We start from the raw sequence: 21,364 nt of genomic DNA on the forward strand, positions 1-21,364 counted from the left end.
CACTCATATAAGACACTTGCATTGTAGACTGTATATCCTTTTCCCTCTACGACATTTTGAATTGTTTGGTACAGTTTTTTGTTTGTGTATCACTAGTATTTTGGGTTTGGAATTGATTTACTGTTTATTTGTTTACTTATAGTGTTGAGCTTTGATATTCACAATGCTGTTTTGGATTTCCATCCATGTGCTAATTGTTACTATGTTATCTCATTCAGTGGTTAAATAGATACAATTTATTTTCACTCCCTCATTGAGAATCTTACAGTTAGTTTGAACACAAAATATTGGCAAAAGTGTATTCCCGTTTTTGTGAGGATTTCTTATTGTATAAAAAAACTAAGGTGAGCCAGTTACCACCATGAAGGGGTTTGTTTGTTTCGATTGTTTATTTTTGAAGTATAATAAAAAGCCCATTAACCTCTGCACCCTTGAGTCCTTCATCTCTTGCCTCACCTGACAATAAGTAACATTATAAATATTTTATTTTAAATGTCATTTGTTTTATACAGCGTATAGATTTTAACCCCTTAAGTGTCACCCCCCTTTTTGAAAATATACATGAAAATTCACTATCCAAACTTAAATGGTTGCAATTCAAGAATGCTTTGGAATATAGACATAAGTTTGGTCTCATTTTAAAGAAGACAGTCAGCAGAGTATTGCTCAAGTGAAATCACTTCAAAAAAATTAAGTTTATAAAAGTTATGGAAGTTTAAATGTACTGTAAATCAAATATACTGTACTAGATATTTAATATTTAATATAAAATATATATGTTACAAAATAATGTGGACTCTAAAATTACTATCAAATCAAAGCCATATGTCTAATCAATTTGTGTTCCAAATTTGAAGTTGATATCACAAAAATTGAAGTTCCCATGAGATTTTTTTTAGGCGTTGTACCACAAATAGCCACCGGGTGTCATTTAAATTCCATTGATTTTTTTAAATGCAATTTCCTGTGTCAAATGTATATATTTTTGTGTAAATATCACAAAACAGTTTGCAGATATAGATCCGTGAGACTAAGACCTTTCCGACGATATGTGTTTTGTCAAGATTAGAAAAGGTTTTTATTATAAATTAAATAAATATGTTAAATAAATATGAAACATGACAACGCCACTTGGGGAGGAGCCCGCTAGAATAATTTAGAGCACCGTTTCCATGGTAACGCAAGGTCCGATTTCAAATCGGGTTGCACAGGATGAATCTTGACTTCGTAAGCTTTCGAATGATATATAGTTTGTCAACATTAGATCAGGACAAATATAGGATATATTGTTTTAAACATGAAGTGGCAAATGGGCCCACCGGTGGGCCAGTGACACTTAAGGGGTTAAGACTCTATGACATTTGACAGTGATAATGATTTGTCACATATATAATTTAAACATATATAATATGTGGACTAAAGATATATGTCAATATATGGAATTTCTGATGCTGTGCATATATGTGCATTTATGTTTTTACTCTATATGAGCATATTAGGATATTTCATATATGAGACCTATATGTCAAAATATGTATTATACATACATTAACATATATAATATATGGGATAGATTTATATGTCAATATATGGAATTGTTCCAATTTCTAATATGTTTCATATATGTTTTTACTTTATATATCACATATATCGCATATATTGATATTTCATATATAGACATATATTACATTTCCGTATGGGATTAGTTTGATTGCTCCGGACCATTTAGTCCTGGGGTGCGTTTCTCAAAAGCATCGTTAGCCAACTAGGGTCCCAAGTTCTGTTGTTATCAGCAAAGTTAAATTAGTTTGTGTTTCCCGAAACTTTAGTTCCAACGAACATTCACAAACAGCATCGCAAACATGTGGTTGCAACGACAGATCTCCACCTGGTTAGTTTCTTGTTTATATGACATGCGGACTTAATAAATTTGTATCTTGAGCAAAATAAGCAAGCTGACATTTAGTACAATCTATATATTTTATTTTGAATACATATGTGGCAGGAGCAGTGTAAATTTATGTCAACTAATAAGAAGATCCGACTACGCCACCCCAAGGAATAACCCCAGGGAAAATACTTAAAACCACTTAATAATGAAGTAACAAAGCACACAAGTTCGATTCCCTCATAAAAAGCAAGCAAGAGACGTGAGTAAAGTATAAAAATACCACAATTGTTTATTACAAAAAGAGTTTAAAATTTAAGCACAAAACATGCAGGTCCCCACTTCAAAGAAAGGAAAACAAAATACAAAAAAATAAAGAAACAGCTTAAATAATAATCATATACATATAAACAAAACAAATACCAGCAGGGCTGAGGCTCCCAATGGCGGGAATCAATGGAGATGGTGGTTCTACAAGAGCACACTTCCACGCACACACACCCGTGCACTCTAGTCACACTAGCAAATACTCAAAGGTGTACACCGCACACGATGAAGAACCACCACCACAAGGAAGAACCATCCACCCATGGGACCTCAGCTCCTGCAGTAAAAAATAAATAAATTAAACACATTGAAAATAAACTTTAGACAAAAATATGGATCAAAACTAATGCAGCCGCTCCTCACATAAAATGGTAGAAAAGCAGGGAGAACATGGAAGAGCAACAATGACCTTATTATCAAAGAGTTGATCACAGGAATGGATTATTATAGCAATACTCAACAAGATACACACATTGAGCTGCATCAGAAACAATGAAAAATCAAAAACAAAGAAAACCAGAGGACTGGTTGACCTCTTCTAAAAATGAAGAGAGCTACCCAGGCCTCCCAAACAAACCAAAAAGCAGGGTACCAATACAACAAATCAGACAAGCAGTCCCCCTTTAGTTAGCATAGTTTGAGATTCGTCTGCGCAACCGGATACAGTAGCGCATTAACAGCGCGGAGACGACAGCACACTATTACAGCGTAAAACGAGAGGGAGCATCCTGCAGCAGAAAAAAAGATGTTAATAATCAATATAATCCCCACTCAATTATAATTACAGTTAAAATACTTACCGTTGAGATCTTACACACACTAAACCACGTTAGAAGAACAGGTTTGTCACAGTCATACCCACTAAAAACACAATGGGGTGCGGGAAATCATAACTATTTTGGTATGCGAAATACACGTTAAATCCACACAACTATACAAATCCCCTCAAACCAGTGGTTTAAAACATACCTGAGAGGTGAACAGACAGACTCGGCAGACACAAAGGACTCAGATTTCAGCTAGCCGCACGACAAAACACCAGCACTCAGTTACACTACAGCAAAGGCGATTTAAAAGTTGTACACATCAACAAGTTCCAGAATATTGCCTATCAGAACATAGCACGCTTACCTCCAGACATTGACGAAATAGCACAACAAAGGGGAAAAATGGACGTGACGCATCCCAGGTAACAACCAATCAGCCTTTAAATAGGACAATACTGATTGCTGATTGGTGGGCACTGCTGTCAATCACCTAATCCTGTTACACATACAAATGTCTTTTACGTCTTTTAGTTTGTCAAGAGATTTAAAGCACCTTTTTTTAAAGAGTGTGCATGTGCGGACCTGCTCTAGTACATAAGAACGAGCCTATGACTGAATAAAAGTATTGCTATAAAGCAAAATAACTTAAAAAAAATTGAATTAGTCTTCAAAAAACATGTCCGTAACTTATAGCAAAAAACTAAAATGGATACTTTTGGAAATGCTGCAGATCCCATTTTAGTTTGAAAACTCTAAAACTGGGGTTGCGTTTCAGTGTAAACCAGAGGTTCTCGTTCTCGGACCTGGAGGGGCCACTGTCCTGCACAATTTAGCTCCAGTCAAACACAGCTGAAACAGCTAAACAATGGCTGCGTCCGAAACCTGTAAAATGCTGCCTTCGGAGGACACATTTGAAGGCAGGAAGGCATCAAGCCATGTCCGAATCTATTGTTGAACTCACTTCCTGTCTCCTGAGATACCTTCATCTGATCGATTTTTGAAAGCAGCGTACATGTGTCCTTCGCTGCCTTTGATATCCCACAATCCTGTGCTTTCCATTAAATGACAGCTGAGCTGTGGAAAAAAGATGGCGTCCAGAAGTTGCGTTTGCTGGTCAGTTTGTGTGTAAATGTACGTTTTTTTACCAACATATTACACTTCTGATGTCATTTCTAGCGAGAAATCACTACTGTAGTTATTAAATATGTGTTTAGTTCTCACCAAAGCACTCTCTATTTAGCTGTAGATCATTAAACTGTTACACTGCCTTAGAAGTCTGTCCAAAATTAGTTTCGTGAGGTGCCTTCATGCACAAAGCGCAGCCTGCAGAGTCATTGTCTGACGAGGCAGCTGCCTAGGTTTTCGGACGCAGCCAATGTGTTACTGTGGCCTATAAAGACATTGATTAGCTGTTTCAGGTGTGTTTGATTGGGGTTGGAGCTAAACTCTGTAGGACAGCGTCCCTCCAGGAACCGAGTTTGGGGACCCCTGGTGTAAACCAAGCGGCAACCTCTCGCGGTGTCTCTTGAAGCCAATACGGAAGTAATGTAAACTGCAATTCCTTGACTGGCCACTAGGGACAGGCTCCAGAAGGGAGCAAAATCTCATTGAGCCCCATGTTAAAATTCCCAACTTTACAGCAGAAAAAAACATGTTTACAGCCTGGTACAAATTGTGGTTTTGGTCTATATGGCTAATTTTCCCCTTTATGAACACTCTGAGGTGGGTGATTTTTTTCAGTAAACGTATTCATTTACATTATGTAAACTTATTAACTTATGTAAACTTATTTGTTTACATTATATAAAGCCTTAAAGTTCTGCAAAATTAAGGGTGTGGCTAATTTGAGTGACAGGTGGATAGCCATTTATCCGCCGTCTATAGTCATTACGTCACATAAGTTCCGCCCACATTCCGCCTCTTTGCCCATTTTCTGTTATCCGGGCGTGACTCGCGATGACGTGCTGCCACGTCGTGATGCCCAGCTCGTCTCTACTTTACGCTTCAGAACGGCTTATCGGAATCCTATGGGTGACGTCACGGACACTACGTCCATATTTTTTACAGTCTATGGTGTAAACGGACTGCGTTTCCCAGAATAAAAAAAAAACAACCGAAGTTGGGTAGAAAATGGACAAACCCAGATATTGGGTTATTTGAACCCAGTAAATGGACCCATTCAAACAACCCAATTTCTGGGTATGTCCATTTTGTTAATAGGTTAGAGGAGAACTGGCACCCCGACTGAGCCTGGTTTCTCCCAAGGTTTATTTTTCTCCATCATGCCCTGATGGAGTTTTGGTTCCTTCCCAGCCCACTGTCGCCTTTGGCTTGGCTTGCTCAGTTGGGGACACTAAAATTATGATCAAAGTTATTCAACTAAATATACAAATAAAATGTATGAATTAGGTTTTATTTAATTCTGTAAACTATAATACAGAACTGCCAACATTGTCGCTGTATGATAAATTAAAATAAGCTGATGACATCACTGTTTTCTCCAGAACGACTGTACAGCCAAATCTTTTTGTAGCAATATTGTCCTGTTTGACACTGTGAAGCTGCTTTGACACAATCGTGATTGTAAAAGCGCTATATAAATAAAGTTGATTGATTGATTGATACACATGCAAGAGGCAAATGTTTACACTTGTACGCACATGCCCAGGGTCCATGAACGGTCATGCATTTTCAGCCGTGCAGTGTAGACAGATATCTTTTCTAAAAACGCTGTGGAAGTGCTGTTATTTGGCGCGACTGGTGAAAGCTTTGCATGTAGAGAGGGCAGACCCGACTAATCAATAATAAGAATCATTGTCGAAGATTTTCATTATTGTTTATTATAGAATTTATCAACTAGTTGTTGCAGCCCTATATATTATACTGCATTTATATCAACATATCCTCATAAATTCTACACTCTGCAGTTTTCAAATCCAATTGCGCTCGCACCATGGCGGATTCACTATTTATTTTATCCTCCTTTTATTTGTGTTATTTAAAAATGTTTGTGTGCTGCTGCACATCCCTGTGTGTGTAACAAGCAGAGTGTACGTGTTATGCAACACCCATAGGCGCAAATTACGAACACGGCCTTTAAATAACACAAAAAATACTGCACTATTGACTTTAGACCAGGTTGTTGTTGATCAATGGCACAGTCGATTTCAGTTCCTCAAAATAGCAACACGCCAACAATGCGCCTGAACACACCTGGTTTTCCAGCACCCCCATTTGCTATTTAAACAACATGGCGCTGGACGTGAAAATGATAACTGCGTCGGCCTGGCGTCACTCATGATAGTGACCTTTGTTTTCAGCGTCTTTAGTAAATCCTTATTTTACATTTTTTAACGCCAAAAGAAGGTTTGCGTTGGCTCAAGCTGTTAGTAAATCTGGCCCCAATTCTGTCAAAGAATTAGAGCCCCAGTCATTTATACAATCTCCTTGCATGCTTGTTTAATAAATATTAAGGTGTTTAGCTACCAATTTGTATAATCACTCCACAAATGTAATAAAAAAATGTGGACACATTCAGCACAAGTGAATTGGTTCACAAACAAATGAATGCATAAAACGTAAACCTCAAATTTATTTAGGATATTTTCCCTCAAAATGTCTGACATGTATGACGAAGAAGCTGCCTAGCAACACTCCAGCAATGCCATAGAGAAAATCCTTGCAACTACTGAGCATTTGTAGCATCACTTTTTTTTTTCTTCATACAATGGTATTTATACATAATCTAGCTAAAGCGAAATGTCTGAGCAGGATAATACCAGACAGATTTTATGTAAATGTTACAGGCTCCACTTCATTGATCTGAAATTCCATTTAGCCATATTAATGCAGCAATACTGCAGTGAAAACCACATCTCTTAATTTCCACTGAAAAACAACAGCAGTTCCCTCTTTGGAAAAGTATGTCATACTGTGAAGCGCAAATTATCATGGAGCTTTTGATTAGAGCTCTTGGCTTTGTTCTTGCAGTAGTAATCATTCACCAGCTTCCCACATTTCTTTCTTTGATGGTACGTTTGAAAACAAGAGTGTGAAGAAGTGTTTCACAAATACACAGGGTCTTTTCATCTAGTGTATTTGGAGTATTTGCTGAAATTGCACAGTGCTGAAACAATATTTGTCAACCTCTGACTGAATGCAACCATGGGCTTCTTTTGTTGTTACTGTCCTTAAAAGTCCTAAACATGCACAACGTGAATGGGATGCGAATTTCACTGCACCGCTTTCCTGCGATGCATGAATGAATTCACTTCATATTTTGTCAATGGATTATTTCAAAGGGAATAAATGTCAAGATGAATTTTCCATGGGATCTGAAAGCGCTTTCACAGTGGCTATTTAATGATGCCAGTAAGTTATCGCTGCAGCTCCAGGTACAGTGTAAAACGCTGGCATGAGCTGCCCAAGGCGCCTCAGCAGTTTTTCCTCTCCGTTAATGAGGTTCAAAATGAGCAGCTCGCCACTTAATTGAACTTTGTGTTTTGCTGGAGTTCAAACAATGGATTCACTCTGCTTTTCATTTTACCAGCACCAAAAAAAGAAAAAAAGTCCACGAACAGGCATTGTAAGTGGAGCGCTGAGTGTTTTAACAGGGTTTATAATGAGACTGAGCCACAGTTATTGTGAGGACTTGGTTTAAAAAAAATGCAGGTATTTTCTAAAAGAATACATTACCTGTATCACTTTTATTAGATTGTAAGTCGGTTCTTGTCCCAGTAAGTAAAGCTGTCACCACACACTAGTTTTTTATTAATTTGTATTACTATCATTTTTTTATTAAAGAGGACCTATTATGCAAAATTCAGATGTGTGTCCACAGGTTATGCAAACAACCAGCCTATAATGGCAAAAATCCACCCACTCTTTTATAATCCTCATAAATCATGAACCGTCTCTCCAAGCGAGTGGTTTCAGATTTCCCCTTACTCTTAGGCTAGCCACACATTTGAAGATTTCATGATTTTAGACTCGATTTGCTACCCCCAACGATCTGGATTCTTGCAACTGACTTTTTGTCCAAAAAATCCCCAGTTGTGTGGTGTCATTATGATTATTTACTGCTCCTGAACGTGCCAGATTCCACACGATCCCTAATCTCTTGATTGGACTAGATCTGACTTGATATCTGAAACATGAAAATAGTCCCAAGCACGCTCTCTGTGAAAGCAGGTTGTCACGTTAGTTATGCTGACGGAAGTTAGCCGTGAGGCTCTGAGTAAGTTCCTTGATTATTATGCAGGTATGAGAGTATAGTTCATAGCCATATCGGTCTAGAAAAGCACAACTTTCCTTTTCCGACGGTCTTAGTACGCAATGTAAATATACACAGCACAACATGTAAATAGGAAAATGTTGGCATTATTTTGTCACTTATTGAGCAGTAGGCTAGATGGAGCCATTTACCTTCAGTCTTTGTGCTAAGCTAGGCTAGTGGTGTGCGTCAGACAGAGTTATGGCACGCACAGATATGATAATGGTATGTAAAGACTTATCTAACTCTAGGGGATATGTAGCCTGACAAGCCAGACCCACAACAAGATGTTTGGTCTGGAAACTCACCATTGACAGCTCAATCCGAGGGGCGGGATAAACGGTTGTCTTTCAAACTCCCTCTGCACGGGATAGGATAGCGCTACAACCAACCAGAGCAACGAAGGTGAAACAGAGCTAGTTGACAGATTAAACTTTCGCCGTATCCAGTCGGCAAAACTCCGAACACATTTTCCCTTCTTAAGAATGACTTCAGTGCCGTTCTTTGTTCTTTTCTCAGAGAAAAGCTTAACTCCAAGTCTTCCAGAGTCGCGGTCAAAGCTGATTCGAAAGACCGCCGCCGTTCGCCAGTTTCTGTGTTTACTAGAAACACTCAAACGCAACTCAGCCATCGTCATTATGGCCCCGCCCACCGACTCTATACACGATGTGATTGACCCGGCAAGAGTTAAGCGAATACAGCTCAGAAGGGTATTGAGAGTTGCTAGACGACACTCGCGGGCAGATTAGATTTGCTGCCGCTAGGGTGCGTCTAGATTACTAGGCTAGGGGATATGGTGAATAAGATAAAGTCCCAAAAAAGTTGGCATGTTTCTTTAATATAATTTATTTTTCACAGCAAATATTAACCTGACATATTAATTTTTTTTCATTAATTTTTTTGTCTATTGAACATTTAGACAAAAAAGTTAGAATGTGTGCTTTTTGTTGAGTATCATTTTTGATAAATCTGGCTTTTATGGTTCATATAGTATGAAATAGGTACAGTCCCTGACAAAAGTCTCGTCACTTATCTATTTTCTAGAAATACCTGATATTAACCTGACTTTTAATTAATTATTTTGGTGTTAGAAATAGCTCATATGAAAAGCTAAAACCCTCCCAAATGATGTTTAATGCACTGCAATAAATAATTTTCATAGAAAAAATATTTATCATTTAATCAAGACAGAAAGGTCAAATTTTGGCAAGACAAAAGTTTTGTCGCCTATACAGAAATTGAACAAATTTACTGCAAATACAAAAATATGTCAGCAAATTAAGTTGTGGTGCTGTGAGATCCAAATTTAATATCTTGTATGACTTCCATGAGCTTGAAGGACTGCATCTATGCGGTTTGGCAAGGATTCATACAATTTATTGATGAAGTCATCAGGAATAGCTAAGAAAGCAGTCTTGCATGCCTCCCAGAGTTCATCAATATTCTTTGGTTTCGTCTTCCATGCGTCCTCTTTCATCCTACCCCACATATGCTCAATGATGTTCATGTCTGGTGACTGGCCTGGCCAATCCTGGTGCATCTTGATCTTCTTCGCCTTGAGGAACTTTGATGTGGAGATGGAAGTATGCGATGGAGCACCGTCCTGCTGCAGAATTTGGCCTCTTTTATAGTTGGGAATAAGAGGTAGCTAAGATTTCTTGGTATTTTAGACTATTGATGTTGCCTTCCACCCTGCAGATCTCTCGCACACCCCCATACTGGATGTAACCCCAGACCATGATTTTTCCGCCACCAAACTTCACTGTTTTCTGGGTGAATCTCGGATCCATTCTGGCTCCAGTAGGTCTCCTGCAATATTTGTGGCGACTGTGGTGTAATTCAACAGAAGATTCATCTGAATAATCCACCTTCTGCCACTTTTCCAGCTTCCATCCTTTTAGCAGGCTGTGGGCCTTGGCAAATGCCACACGGTTTTTCAATTGTCTTTTTAGTGCTGGCTTCTGGGCACTGATTCGACCATGGAGGCCATTTCGAGACAGAATCCAACAAACTGTTCTGGTTGACACAGGGACTTCAGGTGACCAGGTCTCGTGGAGCTCTGCTGCAGTGGAAAATGGGCTGGCCTTGGATTTTTGAGCCAACAAACGGTCCTATCGAACAGTTGTCTTGCGGGGTCTGCCTGTCCTGGGCTTGTCAAAAACGTCTCCAGTCTCTTCAAATCTTTTTTTTTATCCTCTGTACTTGACGCTGAGACACATTGAAGGTGTCTGCCACATCAGCAGTGGATCTTCAGCCTCTTGATAATCAAAACTTTAGTCTCTAGGTGAATCTTAGGCATGTTTGCAGAGGTCTAGTTGCAGTTGATGTGAAGGTCTAGCATACTGGGGTTCTTTTTATATACACTTGAGACCTAATTGATCCATTATTAGTCACAGGTGAAGCTCATATGACAAGGTGACAACACTTATGTCTTTGCAAAAATTGACTCAATGGGCTTTACCAAGCTGTGAATATTAGAATACTTTTTGAAAGTTTAGTTTTTCACTGAAACATTATCACAAAAGCTGGTGGGATTAAAATGAGCCATTTCTTGTAAAAAAATCTTAATTAGAAATATATTTCAGCGGCACTTTTGGTCAATTTGTACACAAGCAACAAGACTTTTGTCAGGGACTGTAGAATATGGAGCTCATACTTGAGGAGGATAAAACACCTCCATTTTTTCCAGAGGTCCAAACTCAGCAAATATATGCAATTTGGTGCAGATCCTGATATTTATATGGCCAAAAGTTAGATGAAATTGAGATGATTGAAATGTAAATCAATAAGATCTTTATAACAGTATAGCAGACTACTGACATACAATGCATATAAATATCAGTTGTCACTCTATATCTGTAAATAATATGTCTTGGTAAGATGGTATTTATTCTGGGACCAAAGCTCTGTAGTTTTAAAACATACAATGCAGCGCACACTATACCCACAATGTACAACGATGATTAAGAGACACATAAACATTCCTCATAATCCTGATGAATCATATGTGACCTTGTCTGTGAAAACCCTCCTAAAGTCATTTGTTTGTGATTCACTATTTTCTACATAAAATCATCCTACATAATGTAAAGAACATTCTGTTAAAATATAACCTTGATATCTCTAATATTAACTGAGTATGGCTATGTTAAAAATTTGCTGAATTTCTGGCTCAGACAATCATGTTTTGAGAAATTCCAATGTAAACACAAGCTTATTTTTAAAACTGCAACACATTTGATGCATAATTATCCTAAATATGAGCCATATACCACATTAAAGCTGAGATTCTCCCATTTTCAGTGATATATGACACATTTATGGGAAAATTCTTAAAGTTTTGTAAAATAGGCCTATTTATTATGATGCGGATGTCCAAAAAGCACAAAAACATTCAAATGAATTGGGGGTCAAGAGATTGAAGCAACAAATTACCAAGTCAATTAATTGAAATTATTTGTATAACTTTATTGATAAAATTAAATATCCATGGAAAAAGTCATTAATATATAACTGAATTAATATATTACATTTCAGTAGAAAATCTCTAACTTAAATGATTTTACTGGGCTACATTAAATACAGGACTGGAGTAAAAATAAAGAGAGTGATAGTTCACCCAAAAATGAAAATTCTGTCATCATTTATTTACCCTCATGTACCCTCAACCTGCACTTACTTCAATAAACCCGGTTATATCATCATAATTCGGGTAATTCCACCGAGATTAATATCACAAAAGCTGTTTAAGCAATCAGCTATTTTCTGTTCCTGCTTGTGTTTAAGTGCTGCCATGTCAAATAGCCTAGATAACTTAATTCATTAATCCAGTGTTTCCCAACCTTTTTTCAGTCATGGTGCACTTTGAAAATGATCTAAATTTTGTGGCACCCCCTCGCATAGGTTACGCTAGAGGTGTAATGGTACGGATTGCTCACGATTCGGTTTTAGGTAGGTTCACAGTTTCAGGTTCACGGTTTCTGTATGGTTCAGTATTTGCTATGTTCATGGACAAAAGGACTACTGTCAAATAAAAATAAAGAAAAGAACAAATAAGTTAAATACAAGCAGCAGCACAAACAATTACTATTGAGCAAAGATAGGCTAGTAATAAAATAATGCTTTTCGGGGTTTTCATGTAGGTTTTTAGGTAGCCTAAATAAATTGATTAAAGTAATCAAATGAAAAATTACTGCATATTTAACTGTTTAAATGAAATACTTAAATAAACTTACAAAAGCTATTCATTCAAGAGCAGTGAGTGATTCCTTATCTTCTTTGACATTAAACAGACAGCAGTAAAGGCTACTGCCCCTTTAAGACCCAAGGGTATCGCTTTCTCGACTGTATGTTAACTTAAGGCATATTCAGACTATGTCTGCTAGGATACTCATCAAGATGGATATGTTGACATCGGCTACTTCTTGTGTGAGTTTGTCAGTTCAAGCGCAAGACTTGAATAAGAACTCTTCTGGCTCTACACCCGTATTCATATTCGAAGATACGGCAGCACTCACATGCATTGAACAAAGTTTACTAAGTAAACTGAGACCGTTTGCCCACGTTTTTCTTTTATTATCGCTGTTGTAATTTATAACTGAGGAGCCAGCATGTGTATCCATCGACAGAAACATACATAAAGCATTATTTTCAAGTTACAACCCATATTAAAGCGACATCAGATGTGAGATGAACCGCGATGCAAGTGTGTGCTGAAACCTTTTACGCGGCACCCCGGTTGGGAAACACTCCATTAATCTGATGCACCACCATTCACAACATGTTTTAAATAGACACATAGCAGACCTAATATTAATTTAAATTAAGATGGTTATTATTGACACAATGTTGAGCTACAAAACAAAGAAGAAAATATTAAAATATTGGCGATGACACGAAAATATCTCGCCAGACATCTGAACCCGGCTTAAGTCGCGATGACCTGACTGCCGCTTGTGCCGATTGATAACAATGTATTTCTCTTCCTAATGGTAAAAAAAAATACGTTCCTGAACCGATCTATCATACGAATCAGCAGGTCTTGTTGTGATGAAAACCCCCTGAGATGATTAAAATCGACGTTTAGGGAGCCCACATCCGATATTTTTTTTTTGTGCAAAAGTATAAAGTGTAGTGTCAATAAAATCACTAATTTCAGTATTTATAATGTTACGAATTAAAAATTGAGTATTGTATCTCAAACCCCTTGGTATAATTTATCATTTACAGCAATAAACACAAATTACCTATTGTCGTCATTTTTTTGGCTATGGCACTCTGACGATCAAAATCTCATACTTTAATTTTGCAACTTTAGCCAGGGTTTCACAAACGGGGTCACATATTTGATGCATTTTAACATGAGTTTTCAATATAAAACATTTAACATGGCTGGTGAAAAACTGCTGGATTGTTTTAACCCAAATTTGGGTTTAGATTTAGATTTAGTTTATCCACATTTGACCAAAATTTGGGTTGAAACAACCCAGCATTTTTAGTGTACTAAACTTCACTTGCTAAAAAGTATAACCTGTCAATAAGACAATTTTTCAGCAAAGTTTTAATCATGTCGATCATTTAGAGTTGGAGACATTTATGTTGTTCTATATGTTGAATAATTGTATTGTTGTATTGTTGGAACAAAATGTTGTTCTTTAACTATTTGGATTTGAACAGAAAGGTTAGAAACATATGGACATACATAAGTGACTTGTATGTATTTAGATATTTTGGATTTCGGACAAGTGTATTTTTGTGCATCTATTTTCTTCACATATATCCTGGATCATATACACACACCGCTTCCAAAAAAGTTTGGACACTATACAAATTATGAATAAAAAGGAAGGCAATAATTTACAAATCGCATAAACTTAATTCACATAAATTGTATTCACAATAGAATATAGATAACATATTAAATGTTGAAAGTGAGACATTTTGAAATGTCATGCCAAATATTGGCTCATTTTAGGTTTCATGAGAGCTACATATTCCAAAAAAGTTGGGACTAAGAGGCCGGAAAAGTTAAATGTACATATAAGGAAAATCTGGAGGAACAATTTGCAACTTATTAGGTAAATTGCCGTCATGATTGGGTATGGGCCTTAGCCTCAGATTGGCAGTGTCTCTCAGAAGTCAAAATGGGCAGAGGATCCCCAATTTGCCCAATGCTGCGGTGAAAAATAGTGGAGCAAAATCAGAAAGGAGTTTCTCAGTGAAAAATTGCAAAGAATTTGAAGTTATCATCATCTACAGTGCACAATATATCCAAAGATTCAGAGAATCTGGAACAATCTCTGTGCGTAAGGGTCAAGGCCACATACTGGATGCCTGTCATCTTCTGGTACTGAATCACATACAGGAACACTACTGTAATGGAAATCACAACATGGGCTCAGGAATACTTGTCGGACACAATCCACCATGCCATTTGCCGTTGCTGGCTAAAACTCTATAGGTCAAAAAAGAAGCCATATCGAAACATGATCCAGAAGTGCAGCCGTTTTCTCTGGGCCAAGGCTCATTTAAAATGGACTGTGGCAAAGTGGAAAAATGTTCTGTGGTCAGATGAATCAAAATTTGAAGTTCTTTTTGGAAAACTGGGATGCCATGTTATGCGGACTAAAGAGGACAAGGACAACCCAAGTTGTTATCAGCGCTCAGTTCAGAAGCCTGCATCTCTGATGGTATGGGGTTGCATGAGTGTGTGTGGCATGGGCAGCTTACACATCTGGAACTCCATCAATGTTGAAAGTTCTAGAACAACATAATGCTCCCATCCAGATGTCGTCCCTTTCACGGAACATTTTCCAACATGACATTGCCAGACCACATACTGCATCAATTACAACATTATGGCTGCGTAGAAGAAGGATCCGCTTACTGAAATGGCCAGCCTGCAGTCCAGATCTTTCGCCCACAGAAAACATTTGGTGCATCATAAAGAGGAAGGTGCGACAAAGAAGACCTAAGGCAATTGAGCAACTAGAAGCCTGTATTAGACAACAATGGGACAACATTCCTATTCCTAAACTTGAGTTTCAACTTGTCTCCTCAGTACCCAGACTTTTACAGACTGTTATAAAAAGAAGAGTGGATGCCACACAGTGGTAAACATGACCTTGTCCCAACTTTTCTGAGATGTTTTGATGCCATGAAAATTAAAATCATTTTTTTTTTTTTTAATTATACATTTTCTCAGTTTAAACATGTCATCTATGTTGTATTCTGAGTAAAATATTGAAATTTAAAACTCATTGCATTCTGTTTTTATTCACAAGTTCTACAGTCCCAACTTTCTTTGAATCCGGTTTTTAAGATCCAGGTTAAGAGACAATCACCTGAGCCGCAGGGAAATCACGAGCACGGTGGTTGACGGATGGTGCCACAAGTGACTTCAACAAAAATAAAGACTGAGATAAAATCAATTGCTGCGCTTGAACTTCAATTGACCACGACTGCCACTGTCAAAAAGAAGACATTTCTAAGTTATTACAAGCGCTCAATATTATACATTTCCAAGCAATCAGCGAATACTATCAGTCAAGTGGTTATCTGCCACTCGTTGCATCGAGATAGGCCTCGATTGCCTGCGTCAGAATGCTTGACAGCAGCTGAAACATTACGCCGCATAAAAGGGGAGAAAAGCAGTCTTAAATAACATCTGAAGAGTAGGTCGTGTTATTGAATTACAACAAGGGCTGGGAAACAATTAAGTACTGATTAAATTCCGTTTTCGCTGACAGGAGGCAGAGACAGACAGCAATTTCCGCTTCCCATAGATTAAATTAGCCACCATCAGCACGATTCCATTGAAGTTTGGGGGGCCAAGAGAGCCTACAAGGAGATTAGTTACTTTGTGCTGGAACGCTCTGAAGTTGGTAAAGCGAGTCGGCGATTGATTGAAAGATTTGGGACTAGAAGGGAAATTTAAGCAAATTCCCTCTCTGATACGGGTCTCGCTTACAATTGCCCCACGCATTCAAATAAGACTCGCTGCCTGATAGTTTTTCCAATGTCCGCTATCTGAAGTAGACAATGACACCACAAGCTGCTGCTTTTGACTGCAGGACAGCTTTTCCTACTCATCATTATTCAGCGCAATTTCACAAATATATTACGGACGATTAGAACGAAACATTAGCGTACATGTGTTTTCACAGGCTCCCAGAGTTGACAAGCACTCAGGTGATAAGTAGCAATTGAATTTGGAGATGATATTACAAATGTTCATTATGACTTAATCAGGGTTTAATTGGATGAAATTGACTGGAGTGACACTTCACTAAAGGTGCTCCTGTTGTCAGAACAGCTATAATTTAACAACTTTTTCCAGCAAAAAAATATAATACTTATTACATTTCGAAGTATCATGTCGTTGTTATATTTAAATATTGTTTGGGTTTAAAAAAAAAGTGCATTATAAATAAAATGTATTATTATTATTATTATTATTATTATTATTATTATTATTAATACATATTAGCGTATTTACTTATTATATAAATTAGCAATGTTGATTTTATTTAACACAATTAATTATATAGTTTCATAATATTCATTATTAAAAAAAAATTATTTCCACTTTTCCCTACTTTTCTTTAAAAATGTAGGTAATATTTTATATTTTTAAGTCCATGCTTGTAATGAATTATAGCACACAGTGATTTATAAATGATCAAATATAAAATAGTTCCAGGGACACGAGTTTGCTGTACCAATTAGTTGTCAATTATGTCTTTAATCTATATCTGCTCAGCCACATGCATGGTATTAAAGCAGTTTGGAATTATACTTTAAAAATAATGTTGCAGTGTATTGCTAGTATGTAACATTAAAATATATATTTTTTCCCATTATTTTATTACAGGTTTTTTTGTTCATTAGTTAAATTCACAAATGAACTACTTAAAATATGAGCGCTTCATGATTTCTTGACATTTACTTTAGAAAAAAATGTAAGCAATGTTTTCACTTTACTTAAAGTCATCAATGATACATTTATAGAGGTTAATAACTGTATTATCACTCACACTATTTATAAGCACACAACATGGCTATTAATAACAATATTCACTTACCTGACAGAAATCGGATAGAGGTCTTTGTATTTATGATATATAATAATATAATAACATTATAGCAATGCAGGCTGTGTAAATACATTCATGGAACTATACGACTGACTAATTAATACTTATAAATCAGTGTATAATAGATTATGAGAATGTGCATTTTTATAAATGAAACTATATCTGTTCTTATAACACACTATAGTTCTTTATAACTGGAGCTATTATTTATTATAAGCATGTGCTTCTATAGAAAGTGTTACCCAAATGTACTGTAAAATTGACATTTGTAATTCTTAAAGGGTTACTTCACCGCTTTTTCATATTAAACTATGTTATTCCCTTAACTAAAACGAGTTGATACATACCTCTCTCGTCTCAGTGCGTGCTCTTAATCCCTCATTCTCTCATTTCTGTCAATAGGGAGATGTGAGGAAAGATGTTTCGGCCGGGACTTTTTACTGCGCCGAGCTGAAGTACTCTCAGAAGAGCTAATCCGCCATACATTATAGTTCTCCTTTTTAATCCGATAAGAAACGTGCCACGTTTTATTTTGTCACCATACTTGATCGTTTAACTACTCGTGTAACTGTATTTAAATAGGGAAAAGATGGAGGTGTTTGGTACTTCTAACTTGATCTCTGTTTGGTTCCATAGTGAATGAACTGGGCTTAGTGGGCTAAGCTAAATGCTATCAGATCGTCACTGCGTGTCAGAGAGATTAAGAGCACGCACTCAGACGAGAGAGGTATGTATCAACTCGTTTTAGTTAAGGGAATAACATAGTTTAATATGAAACGGCAGTGAAGTATCCCTTTAAAGGGGAATTCTAAAAAAAATTGACAGCAAGATCACTGTTTGCGATACTTGAAAATTAAAAAAATATTTAAATATTGAATTGGAGGCAGGGGGTTGGTTAAATGATGAATGTATCTCTGGATGAAACTGTTTATAGTTTTGATGGCATTTTTACAGCGGTACCCAAAGAAACGCTTCTTTTCCATGTGCTCAACCTACTGTCAGATTGAAAATGCATTTTTATTCAATCCATCTGTTTTTGTTTTGTGCAGGTGTCAGACCAATCTGTATTTGCTCTAAGTCTTAAAATTATGCAATCTGATGTATAAAACAACTGCTCATGCTACATGTGTTTCTTTGTTTGGATCATGATTAAAACGCAGGGGTTGCCTTGAGTTATTGAACAAATAAACATATAAATGTCATGTCATTTTTCAGATTTCGGCTTTCATCAGGATCTTTGGCTTGAAAAAGTTGTTTTTAAAGCTACACTGTGTGATATATTTTCCCCCATCTAGCGGTGAAAAGGTATATGACCATCACGTGAATATTAGTTTCTGTTCCTCTCAATTCCGATTTTCGTTTTAACTCCTACGGTGGCTGATTTAGTCCAAGATTAACATGGCTTCCAGTTCGACCTCATTCATGACTGCTTGTTCATGCAAAGCGAAGCTTGAATTTACGGGTATGTCCCTCTTTGGCTAATGTACTTTCAAGATGGAGGGGCAACATGGCGACCGGCATTCGAACCCCTCACCCGTATGTATTTTCAATGGCATATTATAAACTTACGAGAATACTTTATAACTTGAAAGAAGTAAATATACATTAATGAGCACATATATTTTCTAAAGAACTAAGTGTTTTTAGCTAAGAATAAACTAAAATTGTTACACAGTGTAGCTTTAAAGAAAGTGGTGGATGAGTTAAAAATTATTTTGGTAACACTTTATTTCACAGTTTCATCCTCACATGTTACACTTTCTTAGTATGGTAATACAAAATATATCCATAATTACAATTAATTAACCCTAAACCAAACCCAAGTACATGTTTTTAATTAATATTATTAACTAACTAAAGCACTGTTCGCACAGGATTAGTATTATCTAGGGACCTCTGTGATTTAGAAATGACTTCCACATCTTGCGTGGCACATTCGCACAGGATAAGCAAAGCCTGTGATTTTACTCGAATTTACTGACTTATCTCCCGGATATGATGTCAAGACTTATTGTAATGGAAATAATTTAGTTCAGTTAGAGAACAGACGCCATGAACTGAGCACAGCGGCAGGAGTCAGATTTCATTTATCACGAGTGAAAAGCTGACAATACGGCGGAAGATTTAGTTTCAAAGCTAAATGTAAAAGCGGCCATTTAAGCGAGCTTGTCATTTTACTGTTCTGCTGTTATGTTTTTCATAAAGAATAGTATTGATATTAATATTAAACACACCATTAAAGCAATTTGCTCCCAAATTGGTACTCATTCTAAAGTGAAAGTATCCATGTGGGAATTCATAACGGTGCACATTATTACTGCAGCCTCCATTCTCCATGAAAGATAAAGATAGAAATGCGCACAGGAAACAAACACCTTGCAAAAATGATATACGATCCACCTAATCCTGGCCAAATCACAGAGATGTGATTAGTAGTCGCACGGGACTACTATCACAGGACCTCGGTGTTCGGCGAAATATGGTAGGTCATTTGCGGGGGAATTTTTACTTTACTGACATGGCCAATTCACACGAGATTAAAGCACTATTCACACGGATTAGTATTATCTAGGGACCTCTGTGATTTAGAAATGACTCCCCCACATCTGAGTTTTGCGTGGCACATTCGCACGGGATAAGCAAAGTCTGGGATTTTACTCGAATTTACTGACTTCTCCCGGATATGATGTCAAGACTTCGTTCTATAGCTGTATGAAATCATAAACAGGCATCGATATCGTTTTGATTATTTTACAGTAGTCTAATAAATTAACATAATTTCGTTCAGTTAGCGAACAGACGCCATGAACTGAGCTCAGACCAGCGGCAGGAGTCAGAGTTCATTCATCACGAGTGAGAACCTGACACACGGCGGAAGATTCAGTTTCAAAACTAAATGTAGCGCCTATTTAAAGAAGCTTGTCATTGTACTGTACTGTTCTGTTCTGTTTTTCATTAAGAACAGTATTGATGCTAATATTAAACACACCATTCAATCAGTTTACTCCCAAATTGATACTCATTCTAAAGTGAAAGCATAATCCGTGTGGGCGCGGCTGCACGGGAATTCATAACGGTGCGCATTATGAATGCAGACTTTATTTTTCGTGAAACATAAAGATAGAAATGCTCGCAGGAAGAAAAAAGGCTTAAGATCGCAGACATTAGCCCTATTCGCACGGGACTAGTATTATCCCGTGCGAAGGTGCCACGCAAAACTCAGATGTGTGGGAGTAATTTCTAAATCACAGAGGTCCTTAGATAATACTAATCCTGTGCGAATAGTACTATTCTCTGCAATTATTACAAATCACCAGAGGCCCCCAGATAATTTACATTTACATTTATGCATTTGGCAGACGCTTTTATCCAAAGCGACTTACATTGCATTTTAAGGTACACATTTTACATTTTTGTCATTTCTTGCTTTCCCTGGGAATCGGACCCATGACCTTGGCGTTGCTAGCCCCACGCTCTACTGTTTGAGCTACAGGAAAGCCTAATGCTGCGTTCACACCGCACGCGAATGACGCGATTCGCGCGAGTGATTTACATGTTAAGTCAATGCAGAGACGCGAATAGGCATTCTGCGGCACGATTCGCGCGAATGAGGCGGCGCGAATGGCGCGGCAATGATCACGCAAATTGAGCGTTTTGAACTCGTGATTCGCGCGAACCACGCGAAACACGCGAATCGCTCAAGTTGAAAAATCTGAACTTTGGCGGATATTCGCGCCGCGTTAACCAATGAGGAGCCTGCTTACTGATGTCACGTGGTGAAGTGACGGATGGGAAACCCATAGGGGAACCCCGAGGCCAGAGTAATTTAAAAATACTACTGTATTGTGTCACAAAATGTACTTTTAATAGTTTTTCAGGCAAGAATGTAGTTGTTTAAAGCTCAAATATGTGATTTATTTATTAAGAAAGGTCCTATTTGAAAATTTGATCTGGTGTTTTCGGAGGTGTGAGACCCAGGCGATCAGCGGAGCTCAGCGCTCATCAACCACGGTGA

General features: G+C 37.4%; 1 long non-coding RNA gene across 3 annotated transcripts; it reads right to left on the reverse strand.

Moving 5' to 3' along the window:
• Nucleotides 1-2,155: 2,155 nt before the first annotated feature.
• On the reverse strand, nt 2,156-3,391 carry LOC137039613 (uncharacterized). 3 transcript variants are annotated; one of them, XR_010897728.1, is made up of 4 exons: nt 3,347-3,391; nt 3,185-3,269; nt 3,016-3,076; nt 2,156-2,943 (listed from the first exon to the last, which is right to left on the reverse strand). It is a non-coding gene; the product is annotated as an uncharacterized lncRNA (long non-coding RNA). The 3 variants fall into 3 exon arrangements; XR_010897726.1 differs by having other exon boundaries at nt 3,016-3,108; nt 3,347-3,390; XR_010897727.1 differs by having other exon boundaries at nt 3,016-3,108; nt 3,185-3,234; nt 3,347-3,388.
• Nucleotides 3,392-21,364: the final 17,973 nt, after the last annotated feature.

This window comes from Pseudorasbora parva, chromosome 14 (assembly GCF_024679245.1).
Source record: "Pseudorasbora parva isolate DD20220531a chromosome 14, ASM2467924v1, whole genome shotgun sequence".
Taxonomy (NCBI): Eukaryota; Metazoa; Chordata; class Actinopteri; order Cypriniformes; family Gobionidae; genus Pseudorasbora; species Pseudorasbora parva.